This window comes from Onychostoma macrolepis, chromosome 05, assembly GCF_012432095.1.
Source record: "Onychostoma macrolepis isolate SWU-2019 chromosome 05, ASM1243209v1, whole genome shotgun sequence".
Lineage (NCBI taxonomy): Eukaryota > Metazoa > Chordata > Actinopteri > Cypriniformes > Cyprinidae > Onychostoma > Onychostoma macrolepis.
Genome location: NC_081159.1, coordinates 19,056,834 through 19,074,681, shown reverse-complemented (window position 1 = coordinate 19,074,681; position 17,848 = coordinate 19,056,834). Strand labels below are relative to the sequence as shown.

The following is a 17,848-nucleotide window of genomic DNA, read 5'->3' as shown; positions in this document are numbered from 1 at the left end:
TCATCAGTTAATTTCTTGATTGCCACTTTGAAAAGATTTCTGATCATTTTAGCATATTTTCTGTCTCCCTTTAATGCATTTGCCCTGTTTTGATCCATATTCCTGTGAAATTGATTTATCTTTATTTTATTTTGTCATCATTATTTTATTTTAAGAAGATAAAAATGGTCCTTATCAACTTTGATTAACATGGCAATAAAATTCTATCACATTATTTTGGCTGTTAAAATTTTGGGCGGGTTTGGTGAGCCTTTGTGCTGGAAATCGTCAACCCGATCTGGCAACACTGTCCGGATGTCGTGCAGTGGAAAGGCGGCTTAACTGATAGAATGTGTGCTGTAGCACAATACTACGATATTTCTTCAAAAGCAGATAGTGGAGACATTTTTATAGTCCACGGTCAAAAACCGTCATATCGCACACCCCTACTTTGTAGATTATATGACAACTGTGTCCTAATGAAGTTTAAAGATGCATTACATTAAAATATAGAAACACTGCAGTAAACAGCAATAAAATAGAAACACTGCAGTGTTCATGACAAAGCAAATGAATGAAACACTGAATCTTTCCCCTGGACTAGTCAAGTAATAGTTTACCCATCCCAATCATATAAAGGATCAGTTTGCATTAGGTATTAATAGACACTTCAGTACTCATACACAGGCAGTGGACTATCATGGTATTTTTCATTTATTTATTAATTTTTTTATGAGAGAGAGGCAAATTGGGCCATCAGGTAAAATGGGCCATTTAAGGTTAAAGTGTCGTATCTCTTTAAAAGTTAACAGCCAATGACTGCAAAGAATTTCAAACTGTTACCATAACAGTACTTGACATTTAGCAAATGAATTTATTGGTCTGAGGTTGCTAAAGGGGGAGGGGCAATGCCTCATTCTGAGACCACACCAGAAAAAGGCAAGGTGAGTGGCCTGACATATCCAATATTACTTCTCAGTAATAAGGATGATAAATCAATAAAAAAACAAATGCACATTTAGAAATAATGATTCATAACCCATGTCTTGATGGCCTCTCTGAGATAAAATACTGATTTTGAGGGTCAGAAAGGAACATTAACATCTCCTTTCTTGTTATATATCATATTTCTGTTTATTATCTTCTTTTCTCTCAGTCTGTTGTAAGATCAGTCACATTCAGTGACTTGATTTTATTACCAAAACGAGAGAGGCCCATGAGAAAAAGAGCCAAGCTCCTCCTTACCTTCTCATGAGTCAGGAACACCTTGACTACATAAACACAAAGACAAAAAAGCAACAGAAGGGAAAGCAACCAAGGGGGAAAAAAGCAAGGTAAGAAGAACCACAGAGAAGACAAAGATTCCTGCAAGGTTTGCCATACCCTCTACGGCGACCCCCAGTGACCCAAATGCCACTCAGGACTGGGTGTGCTGTGATCACTGTAGTGCCTGGTTTCATGAGCGCTGTGGTGAAAAGAATGGTATTTTTGATGACGACGGCTTTATCTGCCAAGACTGTTTTTGAAAAACTTTCACATCAATCTTGAACGCGAACACGCACACGCACACACACTCTCACACACCAAATGTTCAGGTTTTTGTTACATTTTTCATTTTTATTGATGAAATTCATTGAAAAGTTTGAGTGTATTATACCTCATCTGTTTGAAATTCTTTGCAGTCATTTGCTGTTAACTTTTAAACTGTTACCATAACACTGATTGTTATTGTTACATTTTGTTCACGAAATGTATGTTTTGATTAAATTGTTTGAAATTAATGTTTTAATGCAATTCGAATGGCTGTTCTAATGTAATTTAAATGTAATTTAAATGCAGTGTTCTGTTACATTATAAAATTAAACATAATAAAATGTGTTTTATCAGAAATGTCTCTGTTTCACTTTGCAGTTTGACTGTCCCATTTTTACTGATCAGCCGGCCCATTTTACCTGAACACTGCCATCTCAAAAAATGTGGGGCAGCTAATGTTTCAAACCCTGTAATGCCCAAACAATTTTATTTTATTACATCAATTCAACACAAAAATATAAAAAACAGTCCTTATTAATCATAAGAACACAGTTAAATGTCATACATGGGTTTTTTGTTAGTGTTCCAAGTGATTAACAAAAAAGTGGCCCAATTTGCCTGATATCACCCTATGTTTTGATATTACTCCAATATAAACTGCAACAAAATAATTCCCTAATTGATAAGTAAATAATTTAATTTCCCAATGAAGATCATTAAAATCATTCACAGTCCTATGCCTATGCAGAAAGGAAATAATTTTTCCATTTAAGTCCATTTAAAATGAAAGAGTATAAATGTAAATATGTAAACAGATATATAAAAAAAATGTAAAAGTATTATAATGATAATTCCTATGAAAGATAACTATGACATTTAAATCTATGATGTAATTTAATCCAAATGTGAACATATTTTTGAAGTAATATGTTGTCAAATGTATGTGATAACTATAACTGTAAAAGGCCGTCATATATGTTGATGACTGAGAATAGATGTAGCTTCTTACCATAAAATAAAACTCCAAAGCTTGTCCATATATAGCTTCTGCTTAGTGTGCAAACTGCCCTCAATATAAGTGTGGACGAGAGCATGACCAGTCTCAGAGGAGACTAGAGGAGTTCCAACTTGTGGTAAGAGGCTGAAGTACTTTGCATTTGACGTTGTTGCTTATGTGAGTGAGCTAAACCAGTTGATATGACAGAAGATAAAGTCTTTAATAAGATATTATTTTAAAGTAAAATAAACATTGATATTACATTTACATCTATGACTAAATATAGTTTATGTTTAACTGAATTTCTTGGCAGGGCTGTGATTTCAAGATTTCATCTGGTCTCAAGGAGCAGGAAGGTAGGTGGTAGCAATACATTGTGTTACTGCATGACAAATTTGGTTGAATATAAGCGGGTCTTTTGTCCAATCCATGTTGACTGCTTATTGCTTGATGTCCTGCCATTTTTGATAAATGAGATTAAAAGGTTTCACACATGTCCAAGGGCAGATTTTAAGTGGGACTTGGGATACATTTTACACACAGTGTATGTACACATTGGTACACATAAATAAAAGAGATACCAACAGTTCTGTTTCATTTGTTTATGCAGTTTATGTTTATGTATTAAAGTGTATCAGCAAATTGCATCTTGTGCTGCAGATCTAATCAGGCACACCATCAATTAAAGACTAGTGTGTTCACTTTTTATTTTAATAGGCTTCTTCACTTTTTAATACTTCATAAATCTATAAAGACCTGACCTACATGAGACCCTCAGTCAATTCTTTACGTGGACTGTGTACTTGATCACCAATAGTAATTGTTTTTTTCCTCTAAATTTTAGTAAACCGCCACCATGAGTACAGACGCGGAGATGGCCATTTATGGCAAGGCTGCCATTTTCCTCCGTAAGCCTGAGAAGGAGAGAATCGAGGCTCAGAGCAAACCATTTGATGCCAAGTCTGCCTGCTATGTGGTTGATACTAAAGAGCTGTACGTCAAGGGAACAATCAAGAGTAGAGACGGTGGCAAAGTCACTGTTGTTGTGAATGACACTAAGCAGGTGAATTTTCAACATTTAGACTAGATACCCAGTACATAAATTTATTACATATTTAATTTATTTTCTGCTATATTTAATGGATCAAATTAATAGGAGGTAGTTGCTAAGGAAGATGACGTCCATCCAATGAATCCTCCCAAGTATGACAAGATTGAGGACATGGCCATGATGACCCATCTCAATGAACCCTCTGTGCTGTATAACCTCAAAGAGCGTTATGCTGCATGGATGATCTACGTAAGTTCTGAAGCAAAGTAAAACAGCATTTACGTTCATTTTTGTCAGTGTTCTTGCAATCTGACCACTTCTCTGCTCATTTCAGACCTACTCTGGGCTGTTCTGCGCTACTGTGAACCCTTACAAGTGGCTCCCAGTGTATGATGCAGAAGTGGTGGCTGCCTACAGAGGCAAAAAGCGTATGGAGGCCCCACCCCACATCTTCTCTGTCTCTGATAACGCCTATCAGTTCATGTTGACTGGTAAGACCTTGCGGAAGTTAATTCTATAGATTTAATTAAATGTTGCTGCATATAAAAGAAAGATTTACCTGAAATTTTGCACATTGCAATCAACAGATAGAGAAAACCAGTCTGTCCTGATTACGTAAGTATTTTCATTTCATTGACTATGGCAACAGATGCAAGTGTATATATATATATATATATATATATATACTGTATACTTCTGTCTTCTGTAAAGTGTATATATTTTATCAATGTTTGTCTTCTCATCTTTAATAAACCAGTGGAGAATCTGGTGCTGGAAAGACTGTGAACACCAAGCGTGTCATCCAGTACTTTGCTACAGTTGCAGTTCATGGTGACAAGAAGAAAGAGCAGACTGCCAGCAAAATGCAGGTATGAGACTATGTAAAAATATATGTATGCTTAGATGATAATAATAATAATGATGATGATGATGATAATGATAATAATAATAATAAAAAACACCCTTCAACCAATGCAGGGTTCTCTTGAGGATCAGATCATTGCTGCCAACCCTCTGCTTGAGGCTTATGGTAATGCCAAGACTGTGAGAAATGACAACTCCTCTCGTTTTGTAAGTTCACCACTTTTTATTTGCAGTACAGTTTGTTAGTTGTGCTAGATTTTTCTATACAAAGATTTCTATAAAACTATTATCATTGCTATTATTCATGTGTCACCTTATTTTGTTTTAAACAGGGTAAATTCATCAGAATTCACTTTGGCACATCAGGAAAACTGGCCAGTGCTGACATTGAGACATGTAGGTGAACATGATTAAATTAAATTTATACATCCTACGTTTGTCTTTGTCTGTCACTCTTCAGATGAAGTACATTCTCTCAACAGATCTTCTGGAGAAGTCTAGAGTCACATTCCAGCTTCCAGACGAGAGAGGCTACCACATCTTTTACCAGATGATGACCAACCATAAGCCTGAGCTGATTGGTAGATGGATTGAATTTCATTCAATGTTTTGATGCCAGATAATATTGTAAATACTCAGACAATATCAGATAATACTCTTTCATAAATGCTCTTATGTGTATTTTACAGAAATGACGCTCATCACCACCAACCCATATGACTTCCCCATGTGCAGTATGGGTCAGATCACAGTGGCAAGCATTGATGATAAAGAGGAGCTGGTTGCTACTGATGTCAGTCAATGCTGTTTTTTTATTTTTTATTAATGTATTCTATATAAATATGGCTGATCATAGAATTCATTCTTCTCTGTAATTTCCAGACTGCTATTGACATTCTGGGCTTCACCGCTGAGGAGAAGATGGGCATCTACAAGTTCACTGGAGCCGTGCTCCATCATGGTAACATGAAGTTCAAGCAGAAGCAGCGTGAGGAGCAGGCTGAGCCTGATGGCACAGAGGTGAGACTAAATAATACTAATGTGTGTGATCACATGCAGTGCTTTGATTGAGAGAATCAAAAGCACTGATTCTTTCTATTTTCCTGAAGGAAACAGTTTTTTAGTTTTCAAGTCAAGAAATATATGGATGTTTTGTACACTTTCAAATTGCAGTGGCTGACAAAATTGCCTACCTTCTGGGTTTGAACTCTGCTGATATGCTGAAGGCTTTGTGCTACCCCAGAGTCAAGGTCGGAAATGAGTTTGTGACCAAAGGTCAGACTGTGCCACAGGTATGTAGTAACATATTTCCAGCATGTCCTTGTGTTCAGCCTGAAAATCATGATTGAATCTGACTAATTATTGAACAAATCTAAAGGTTTTTAATAAAATATCCCCTTTATTCTACTTATAGGTTTACAACTCTGTTAGCGCCTTGTCCAAATCTATCTATGAGAGGATGTTCTTGTGGATGGTCATTCGTATCAACCAGATGTTGGACACAAAACAACAAAGAAATTTCTTCATTGGTGTGCTGGATATTGCTGGCTTTGAGATCTTTGATGTAAGAATCTTTTATGTTTATATCTCTTCATGGAAAATTGAGTTACATTCAGCAGTCACTAAATAATCCTTTTTCTTTCTCCAGTTCAACAGCATGGAGCAGCTATGCATCAACTTCACTAACGAGAAACTGCAACAGTTTTTCAACCACCACATGTTTGTGCTGGAACAAGAGGAGTACAAGAAGGAGGGCATCATTTGGGAGTTCATTGACTTCGGCATGGACTTGGCTGCTTGCATTGAGCTCATTGAGAAGGTTTTTACTGGTTTATGAACTTATTAATTTCCAATTTCCATTTTCAAAAGTATACATTTTTAATAATAAATATTCTTTATAAACAGCCCATGGGTATCTTCTCCATCCTTGAAGAGGAGTGCATGTTCCCCAAGGCTACAGACACCTCCTTCAAGAACAAGCTGTATGATCAGCATCTTGGCAAGTGCAATGCTTTCCAGAAACCAAAGCCTGCCAAAGGCAAAGCTGAGGCCCACTTCTCCCTGGTGCACTACGCTGGAACTGTGGACTACAACATTAATGGCTGGTTGGACAAGAACAAGGATCCACTGAATGAGTCTGTTTTGCAGCTTTACCAGAAGTCTTCTGTCAAACTGCTGGCTACTATCTACCCACCAGTTGTTGAGGGTAATGAAAAAACTGAAGTGTCAATTAAATTATGTTAATTTAATTAACCAAACATTGATTTAATGTTGCACTTTCTTCTGGTTATTACATTGTGTCTTCCTTTGTCTTTTCATTTGCTTAGAGAGCGGTGGTGGCAAGAAGGCAGGCAAGAAGAAGGGTGGTTCCATGCAGACTGTATCTTCTCAGTTTAGAGTATGTCTTTGTTTGAGACCAAATGTGAATAATGTTGCACTGTGTGACTGTGTCTCAGCTTTCTTGACTCTAAGTCTGTGAAATTATATATCAACAAATGAGACAACGTCACTAAGAAAGCTGTAACTTTTCATGATTAAACAGGAGAACTTGGGCAAGCTCATGACCAACTTGAGGAGCACTCACCCTCACTTTGTGCGTTGTCTGATTCCCAATGAGTCCAAGACTCCAGGTAAAGTAATAAAGGGCTTACAGATATTTTGACATCAACAATATTTTAAAGGTAATATATATATAAATATAATAATGATGATGTCAATCTCATAATGTAAACTGTTCTTTATAGGTCTCATGGAGAACTTCCTGGTTATCCACCAGCTGAGGTGTAACGGTGTGCTGGAGGGCATCAGAATCTGCAGAAAGGGCTTCCCCAGCAGAATCCTCTATGGTGACTTCAAGCAGAGGTAAATGGGACCACATGAAAACACCATTTTCTGTATGAGGCTTTTAATTAGAGGATATGAAGCATTTTGATTGATCTTCAACAGATACAAGGTGCTGAATGCCAGTGTAATCCCAGAGGGACAGTTTATTGACAACAAGAAGGCTTCTGAGAAACTCCTGGGATCCATTGACGTTGATCACGACCAGTACAGATTTGGACACACAAAGGTTCATATTTTGCTTTACAGCATTTAAAACATTCAATAATCATGATCTATTGTTCATGCTCATTCTGTTTAAATCAATATCTTTTGATTTGTTGTGAATTCAGGTGTTCTTCAAAGCTGGTCTTCTGGGTACTCTTGAGGAGATGCGTGATGAGAAACTGGCCGCTCTGGTTACAATGACTCAGGCTCTTTGCCGTGGTTACTTGATGAGGAGGGAGTTTGTGAAGATGATGGAGAGGAGGTGAGGAATGTCATTAATAAAGATAATATCAATAATACCTTCGTGAATGGTAAATAATGATAATTATGGCATTTAATAATGAATTATTCTTAGGGAGTCCATTTACACCATCCAATACAACGTTCGCTCATTCATGAATGTCAAACACTGGCCATGGATGAAGGTTTACTACAAGATTAAGCCTCTGCTGAAGAGTGCTGAGACTGAGAAGGAGTTGGCAACCATGAAAGAGGACTATGCAAAATGCAAAGAAAATCTTGCCAAGGCTGAAGCCAAAAAGAAGGAGCTTGAAGAGAAGATGGTGGCACTGCTGCAAGAGAAAATGATCTGCAGCTGCAAGTAGCATCTGTGAGTTTACCTAATTGAATTAACTGAATTTTGGCTCCATTAAAATGAACAGTATGGTTTCCAGTGATCGTGATATATTTTCCAAACAGGAATCTGAGAATCTCTCAGATGCTGAGGAGAGGTGTGAGGGTCTGATCAAGAGCAAAATCCAGCTTGAAGCTAAACTCAAAGAGACAACTGAAAGATTGGAGGATGAGGAAGAGATCAATGCTGAACTGACAGCCAAGAAGAGGAAACTGGAGGATGAGTGCTCTGAGCTGAAGAAAGACATCGATGACCTGGAGCTCACCTTGGCTAAAGTGGAAAAGGAGAAACATGCCACTGAGAATAAGGTTGGAGATTATGTTGGTTTTTAAATCTCTGTTTTATATGATGATGTAGAATATGTATTGTAAAAAAAAAAAAAAAACACACACACACAAAAAAAAAAAAAATCACACAGGTCAAGAACTTGACTGAGGAAATGGCAGCTCAGGATGAAAGCCTTGCCAAGCTTACAAAGGAGAAGAAAGCCCTCCAAGAGGCACATCAGCAGACCTTGGATGATCTCCAGGCAGAGGAGGATAAAGTCAACACCCTGACCAAATCCAAGACAAAACTTGAGCAGCAAGTTGATGATGTAAGTTACTAATTAAACATGTCATTAATTAATTAAATTAACTGTCTTTTTTACCCTGAAAATATTTTCTATGTCACTGTCCAATAGCTTGAGGGTTCCCTTGAACAAGAGAAGAAGCTCCGCATGGACTTGGAGAGAGCAAAGAGAAAGCTTGAAGGAGACCTGAAATTAGCCCAAGAGTCCATCATGGACCTAGAAAATGACAAACAGCAATCTGAGGAGAAAATTAAAAAGTAATTAAAACATAATCTTTTAATGAAAACTTTTTTTTAATGTGTTATTGTTTAAAAGAATCCTCATTATTGAACACCCACAGGAAAGACTTTGAAACAAGCCAGCTGCTCAGCAAGATTGAAGATGAACAATCTCTGGGTGCTCAACTCCAGAAGAAGATCAAGGAGCTTCAGGTATGAAATTGAGAGATTGAGAGATTTTGATCAAATCCAGTTCACTAAAAATTAGAATTAACTACTTGCCACTGTAGGCTCGCATTGAGGAGCTGGAGGAAGAGATTGAGGCTGAGCGTGCTGCTCGTGCCAAGGTTGAGAAGCAGAGAGCTGATCTCTCCAGGGAACTTGAGGAGATCAGTGAGAGGCTTGAGGAGGCTGGAGGAGCCACTGCTGCTCAGATTGAGATGAATAAGAAGCGTGAAGCTGAATTCCAGAAGCTGCGTCGTGATCTTGAAGAGTCCACCCTCCAGCATGAAGCTACGGCTGCTGCCCTCCGTAAGAAGCAGGCAGACACTGTGGCAGAGCTGGGAGAGCAAATCGACAACCTCCAGCGTGTCAAGCAGAAGCTTGAGAAAGAGAAGAGTGAATACAAAATGGAGATTGATGATCTCCAGCAACATGGAGACTGTTGCCAAAGCAAAGGTTGGGAATTGTATGCCTAAAGAATATAGAACATGTCTTTAAGTTTTTCAAACAACTAATGATTTTTGTATTTTTAGGCCAATCTTGAGAAAATGTCCCGGACACTCGAGGACCAACTTAGTGAAATAAAGTCTAAGAATGACGAGAACCTTCGCCAGATTAATGACCTCAGTGCTCAAAGAGCAAGACTTCAAACTGAAAATGGTAACCAAAAACAATCACGAAGAAATTAATAGTACTTCAGTAGTAATTGAGTATGGTGTAACATTATTCAGCACTGAATATCTGACAAAGTCTTATTAGAGAAAACATACATTTCAATTTTCTTTTATATAGTTTGTTTTGATATTAACTGTTGGAGACATTAACACAATCTGACAGTGAGTTTAAATTTACACAGGTGAGTTTGGCCGTCAGCTGGAGGAGAAGGAGGCTTTGGTTTCTCAGCTCACCAGAGGCAAACAAGCTTTCACTCAGCAAACTGAAGAGCTTAAGAGGCAGATTGAAGAGGAGGTTAAGGTAACACAGCAGAATCAATATAAACAAATACATGTCACTTATTATAGAAGAAAACTAATATTATGTGACTTTCTCTCCTAGGCTAAGAACGCACTGGCTCATGCTGTGCAATCAGCCCGTCATGACTGCGACCTGCTCCGTGAGCAGTTTGAGGAAGAGCAGGAGGCAAAGGCTGAGCTGCAGCGGGGAATGTCAAAGGCCAACAGTGAAGTTGCTCAGTGGAGAACCAAATATGAAACTGATGCCGTCCAGCGCACGGAGGAGCTTGAAGAGGCCAAGTATGAACATAAGATCTGATAAATATTTGTTCATATTTCAAAAGGTTTTAATTTAAAAATTTATATTTACAAATTCATAACAGGAAGAAGTTGGCTCAGCGTCTGCAGGAGGCAGAAGAACAAATTGAGGCTGTGAACTCCAAATGTGCATCTCTGGAGAAGACCAAACAGAGACTCCAGGGTGAGGTGGAGGACCTCATGATTGATGTGGAGAGAGCCAATGCTTTGGCTGGCAACCTTGACAAGAAGCAAAGGAACTTTGACAAGGTAAAAAAAAAAAAAAAATCATTATATGATATTCTCTTCCTAAATCTTTGCTAAAATGGGCTTTGTTGAAGATGTTCTAATTAAACTTGACTTTGAAATATCTTCACCAAAGGTCCTGTCAGAATGGAAGCAGAAATATGAGGAAGGTCAGGCAGAGCTGGAAGGTGCCCAGAAAGAGGCTCGCTCACTCAGCACTGAGCTGTTCAAGATGAAGAACTCTTATGAGGAGAGTCTGGATCAGCTGGAGACCCTCAAGAGAGAAAACAAGAATCTGCAGCGTAAGAATGACATCACTAAGTTCATTATTTAAATCTGTTTTACAGTGTTAAATGTGTAGTGATTCACAGTTTATTTGTTGATCAATATTTTCTTTCTAACTTGTAGAGGAGATTTCAGATCTGACAGAGCAGTTAGGTGAGACTGGTAAGAGCATCCATGAGCTGGAAAAGGCCAAGAAGGCAGTGGAGACTGAGAAATCTGAGATTCAGAGTGCCCTGGAGGAAGCTGAAGTGAGTATACTGAGATTAATATGTAATTCTTGCTAGAAGTATTATATTGTGTTGTCAATGCATATTTTCAATCTGAAATGTAAATATATTTTTATAATTTTTCTTAGGGCACCCTGGAGCATGAGGAGTCCAAGATTCTCCGTGTCCAGCTTGAGCTAAACCAGGTCAAGGGTGAGATTGACAGGAAGCTTGCAGAGAAGGATGAGGAAATGGAGCAGATCAAGAGGAACAGCCAGAGAGTCATTGAATCCATGCAGAGCACTCTGGACTCTGAGGTCAGGAGCAGGAATGATGCCCTGAGAATCAAGAAGAAGATGGAGGGAGACCTTAATGAGATGGAGATTCAGCTGAGCCACGCCAATCGCCAAGCTTCTGAGGCCCAGAAACAGCTCAGGAACGTTCAGGGACAACTCAAGGTATATGGCTTCTCTTTGGCTTTGGGGTGCATAAATATGTTTGAATAATCAAAGCTATGTCAAGTGAAAGGCCAACAGAAAGCACATCAAAAGCTTACTGTAATGCTATTGTTATGTTCAGGATGCCCAGCTGCACCTTGATGATGCTCTGAGAGGACAGGAAGACATGAAGGAGCAGGTGGCAATGGTGGAGCGCAGAAACACTCTGATGCAAGCTGAGATTGAGGAGCTGAGAGCTGCTCTGGAGCAGACAGAGAGAGGCCGCAAAGTGGCTGAACAAGAACTGGTGGACGCCAGTGAACGTGTTGGGCTGCTGCACTCTCAGGTTAGGGCATGTTGTTTTCACAGTGAAGTTAAGGAAATTGAGAGCATTTAAAATGTTTATACTGATGCTTTCCATATTGCAGAACACAAGTCTCCTGAACACCAAGAAGAAGCTTGAGTCTGACCTTGTTCAGATCCAGAGTGAAGTTGACGACACTGTACAGGAAGCCCGAAACGCAGAGGAGAAGGCCAAGAAAGCCATCACTGACGTGAGAAACCGTAGCTGCCAAATGTTTCACAAAACACTTGTGTACTTAAAAATGTGGATCTAATATATATCTATATTAATGCAAAAGGCTGCAATGATGGCAGAAGAGCTCAAGAAGGAGCAGGACACCAGTGCTCACCTTGAGAGGATGAAGAAGAATCTGGAGGTCACAGTGAAGGACCTGCAGCACCGTCTGGATGAGGCTGAGAATCTGGCCATGAAGGGAGGAAAGAAACAACTCCAGAAGTTGGAGAGCAGGGTAAATCTTTTTTAAAGGATTTTTATTTTCAAATAAAATATAATTTTAGGATAAAATCTCTTGAAGATGTTGCTTACATGTATTCCTAAAATTAAAGCACCATCTTGGAACCTTAGTTCACTTATTTATTATGTGCTATCAAAGGTTCGTGAGCTTGAGGCTGAAGTTGAAGCAGAACAGAGACGTGGAGTTGATGCTGTTAAGGGTGTCCGCAAATATGAGAGGAGAGTGAAAGAGCTGTCTTATCAGGTATGATCATACCCTACCATATCCATAGGTTTATCCATACAAATCTATAAAACAATGTTTTATTGTTTGTAGACTGAGGAGGATAAGAAGAACATCAACAGACTTCAGGATCTGGTTGATAAGCTGCAGTTGAAGGTCAAAACCTACAAGAGGCAGGCTGAGGAGGCGGTATGTTAAATAAATCTGAACATTTTGACACATTGATTATTAATTAATTAGTAATTTATGTACTGGAACAGTATAACTGATGTTCCACGGCTTACTTAACAAACACACTAAAAATGTTACTCTTTAGGAGGAGCATGGCAACACTCATCTGTCCAAGTTGAGGAAGGCGCAGCATGAGCTGGAGGAGGCTGAGGAGCGTGCTGACATTGCTGAGTCTCAAGTCAACAAGCTCAGAGCCAAGAGCCGTGATGCTGGAAAGGTCAGTTGCATAATAGCAGAGGCTTTCTTGCATTTACTGAGAAGAAACATACAGCATTCAGCTTATGCTTGAAAAATGTACTGAGTATTTACATGACTTCTGTATGTCATTTTTTTTTTGTCTCAGGCCAAAGAAGAGTGAAACCTCAAACCTGATGGGAGCCTCTACTGAAGTCATATAATATGATTGTTCTGTAGATTTACATGTAATATTCCTTTTGAAATAAATCTGTACTTACTAGACATTTGTTTTGGAGTGGTCTTCAGAGCAATTTTATTCTCAAATAAATTAATGAATTCATTTAAAAAAATGACACTTAAATACTGAAATATTCTAACATTCTAATACACATAATAGCTGACAATAATGTAAAAAAGCTTGTTCATAAAGGTTTCCTCCACTCATGCAAGAAAAAAAGTTTATTAAAAGTAAATTAAACTCATTTAACTTTATTAACCTTAAAGGCAATTCTTTATGTACACAACAGTATACATACATAAACAGCAACACAACACACACTAAATAACACACATTTATAAGAAGTCATTTAAAAACATTATTCTGCAGTAATAAAATAATTCTTAAATCTATTTGATTTGCACAAAGAGAGTTTAAGTCTCCGGCCTGAGGGAAGCAGTTGAAATTCAGTACACAATGGGTGGGCGACATCGGAAAGGACTAAATGGCCCTTCCTGGTCAATATATGTTCATAAATTTGGTCCCCAACATCTTGCTGCACATTTTAACTAATACTGTTCAACTTTACATTGAGATTTTCATACCAACAAATATTGGAAAAACTTAAGACAAATTTAATAAAAAAGGTATAAAAAAATGTTCATAAAAGAACAATAAAAGTTGTTAGTTTCCTCAAAATACATTGAAGAGCTTTCCCTCTAATAATGTCAGTGTTTGCCTCAAATTTTAGTTTATCATCAAATACAGGCCCTAAATATTTATACTCCTTCACCAGAAGAAGACAATAATGCATTGGACAACACACCATTAACACGTACTCTTTGGGATCTGTTAGTTAAAAAATCCACCAACCAACACTGTTGAAGTCACACAATGTAAAGTTTAAGTGAATATTGCTGGTAAGAGTCCTTGCCAAAATATTGGGCTGAACCCAGTTAAAAGCAGAGGAAAAAATCAATGAAACACAAACGTACATGATTATTTGTACCTTCCAAATGTCTTAACATCATATTTAGTAAGGTATCCTCCTCTCCTCTACCTGATCTATTCGTACACTGCATAGGATCAAGTGCTGACTGTGTTAAGGCTAAAATTCCCTTCTTAACTTTTTATTTATTATTATTATTATTTAATTACCAAAGTGGTGAGTGCAACAGGCCTATAATCATTAAGAGAAATGGGAATATTTTTTTTTGTTTGTTTTGTTTTGTTTTTTTAGCAATTGGCACTACTATGGAATCTTTCCAAAGACAAGGGACAAGTTGGTCATAGGCAGACAGTTGATTATTTAATAGAATTTTGCTGGTAAAAGGGCCACCAGTTACTAAAAGAAATCTTTCTCTGAATATAGGTCATAGGTTTGATATTAAAATAATAATAACAAATGTATGAACGGATAAAACATGCAGACTATACATTGAAAGCAATATGTGGCTTTAGATAAAGGCTTTTTCCAAATGTAGCTTATAAACGTAAATGTTTGAGTGGAAATTTTGCCATAACAGCAATAACTGGAAAACTGCCCATTAATAGTTTCAACATATGTCGGTTAATGAAAAATTCAATTTACGATTCAATCTATGATTTAGAGTATGAGTTTTGTTTATTGACTAAAAAGATTATTTCTCTGCACTATTTTGTTGCAATATAACTGATCTAATTTGACATCGCATCCATTTTTTACCAACAAAATAGTGCAGAGAAATAATCTTTTTTAGTCAATAAACAAAAAAACCTTTCAAACACACTTACTAAGATTATGTTCTAATCAATTAGCCCTTTCTTTAAAAACAAACAAACAAAAACTATACTGTAGCCACATTCAGTAGAAAATGTTTGTCAGTCCTGTATTTGAGTCGACAATATGGTTACGTTCCCACAAAGGTTATCTACACTACAGGAGTGAAAACTGCATTCACCAAAGTACACCTGCAGTACCTGCTGTGTAAACAAGACATTTTGCTACTTACACTTTTAAGTAAATGTGGTTGTCAGTCTCAAACAATCACAGTGCGAACATTGTCTAAACATAAATTACTGTGTTAAATTATGTGAGCGGAGGTCAGAAGCATGCAGTAAAGGAAGATAAAAACAAATGCTTCAGTCTGGCTGATTTAACATTTCCAGCTGTGAAACACTAAATTTATAGGCTAATATTTTGTCAGGGATTTGGATGACTAAAGATCTCTAATAGTATCCAAGCAAATTGACATTATTCATTTTCAAAGAGAGCTGATGATTTGTAGCAGCGAATTAAAATAAGTTCAGCCTTGCAAAATGGCACTTCAAAATGGAGGCAGGGATTCCCCCGAGGGGAAGTGCTTAGGGAAGTTTGCGAGTACATGTCTAAAAGTGGAGTGGAACACAGCCCGGGTGTCGCTGCAGTTCTGTGAATCTTCCTACTACCTCTTTCTTTTGTGTGAACAAAAAACACATGAAATTCAACAGGTTATGGGCCCAGATCTTTGCTAAAAAGGTGCTTTTTACACAGGATTTTGTGTGTGATATAGACAGTGTTGTGGAACTCACAATGGAGGATAGATTGTTTGTTGAACAGCTGAGTGGGACAGAGAACTGGGCAATGTGGAAATTTCAAATGGAACATTTGATGAAAGCAAAAGGACTATGGGGCATAGTGGTGGAGATTGACAATGTGCCAGAGGGAGCAAATGCAGAATTCAAAAAACGGAAAGAAAAAGCGTTTTCCCGATAATCATTTCAATTTAAGCAATTTTCCCCCCACCTTCCTAGTTTCTTGTATTACCACATGACAATGTCTTTGGAATTTAAGGAAGGAAATAATGTTTTACTGAAAGACGTATAAATGTTGGGATGACTAATTGCAACAACAACAATAATAATAATAATAGTTTTTCATATTAACTTCAAATTTATTTTTAAAAATAGATTACTTTGTAGTAGGGGTGGGTGATATGGAAAAAAATATCATATCACAATTTATTTATTTTTTTTAATTATCACAATTCACGATTTTATCACGATTCTTTGTCATGTTGGTTTTACTATTTTGCAAGTTGTCTGAGCATTACAGCCAAACTAGTTTCCCTATTATAAAGACAAAGGCTTTCAAGGTAACAAAAAAAAAGCCAGATATTTAGGCCAAAGTGGGTGAAGATAAAAACCTTTGTTCTTATTTTTTAATTACAAAGATAAAATAATTACAAGGACATACATTACACCTACATATAATATACAAATAAAACAAACAGTGCTTTATTTTCAGTAACAATAGGTGTATTTAGCCGGAGCATTCAAGAAATTGAATGAACAAATATAAAAATAAAACACTATATAGACTGATTCCTAAAGCAACTGTATTAAAGTTCTTCAGTCAAGAGCAGTGAGTGATTTTTCTCTTTGTGTTTTGTCTGCCCACTTTGGCCTACTGTCCCTTTAAGACCTGCACACATCTAATATACAGGCACTCATCCGTTTTTCTCTCAACTGTTTACTTTCATTTTAGACATAACCACCTGAGTCTATATGAAGAGTTTATTTGCAAAAACAGATAACTCAGTTTTTCAAATTTTCAAAAAAAATATATATATATATATATATATATATATATATATTTGTATATATGTTATCATGTTTTTATTGTTTTATTGTGTTAGTTAGCTGTTTTTTTTTAAGTTATTTTTTAACCTAGTCAAAATAACCCAACTGCAGTTTGATTGAGATTAATTGGAATGCTCAATGACAAAAACATGATTTCTGAGAATTGTTAAAAATGGAGTTATCTATTTTTGCAAATTAACTCTTCATATGTAAACCTTGTGTGTTTTGACAGTATTAGCGCCAAAGATAACTTAGTTCAGTGGGTAGACTGAGTACAGTAGAGACACTTTCTGCTTTTTTCATCACTACACAAAAACTAGATGCTGAAATGAAGTGATTTTCACGATATTTATTTTGCTTGTGTACTAAAATATCATAAATTGACAATAGCTATAAGTAGTTTATATTTTCCACAATTAGCTCATAAACATGAGGTGTATTTTTGTCTCAACTGTACCCATATGGTGTACAGTTGAAACAGTAGCATGGTACAGTTGAGACACCCATTCTTAATGCTCTAAAGCTGGCTAACCATTTATTGCAAATATAATAAATTAAAAAACAGTCCAAGAGCGCACATCCAATAGGCAAAAAGCTCAATGTGGGTGCTCCACCACACAAAAATATGAACCAGAAAATCAAAGTGGGCACACCATAGCTCCAGAAATAGAAAAATATTTATTTATGTTCTCACCACAGATGACGTTTCGAGCTTAGATGCTCTTCATCAGACCTGATAACAGACCAGTTAAACAAAATAGGAACAAATATTTAACACTAGAAAATATATTGCAAACAGTACAAATGTAAACATAACAGTAAAAATAACAATATACATACCCATATATTCTATAACCTACGCATCACTCTAAACTTTCTGCATTTTTACATTTTCAATCATTCTGTATGATTTATAAGCTTGTTTCATCATGGGGACCTAAAAAATATTCCCAAAAGGTTAGAATTTACTGGTATTACTATACTTGTGGGGACATTGGTCCCCATAATGTAGGTAATACCAGTACACAAACACACAGCCCCT

General features: G+C 37.0%; 1 pseudogene; it reads left to right on the top strand.

The window, feature by feature from the left end:
• Positions 1-2,834: 2,834 nt before the first annotated feature.
• Positions 2,835-12,786, top strand: LOC131541656 (myosin heavy chain, fast skeletal muscle-like; annotated as a pseudogene).
• The last annotated feature ends 5,062 nt before the right edge of the window (positions 12,787-17,848 follow it).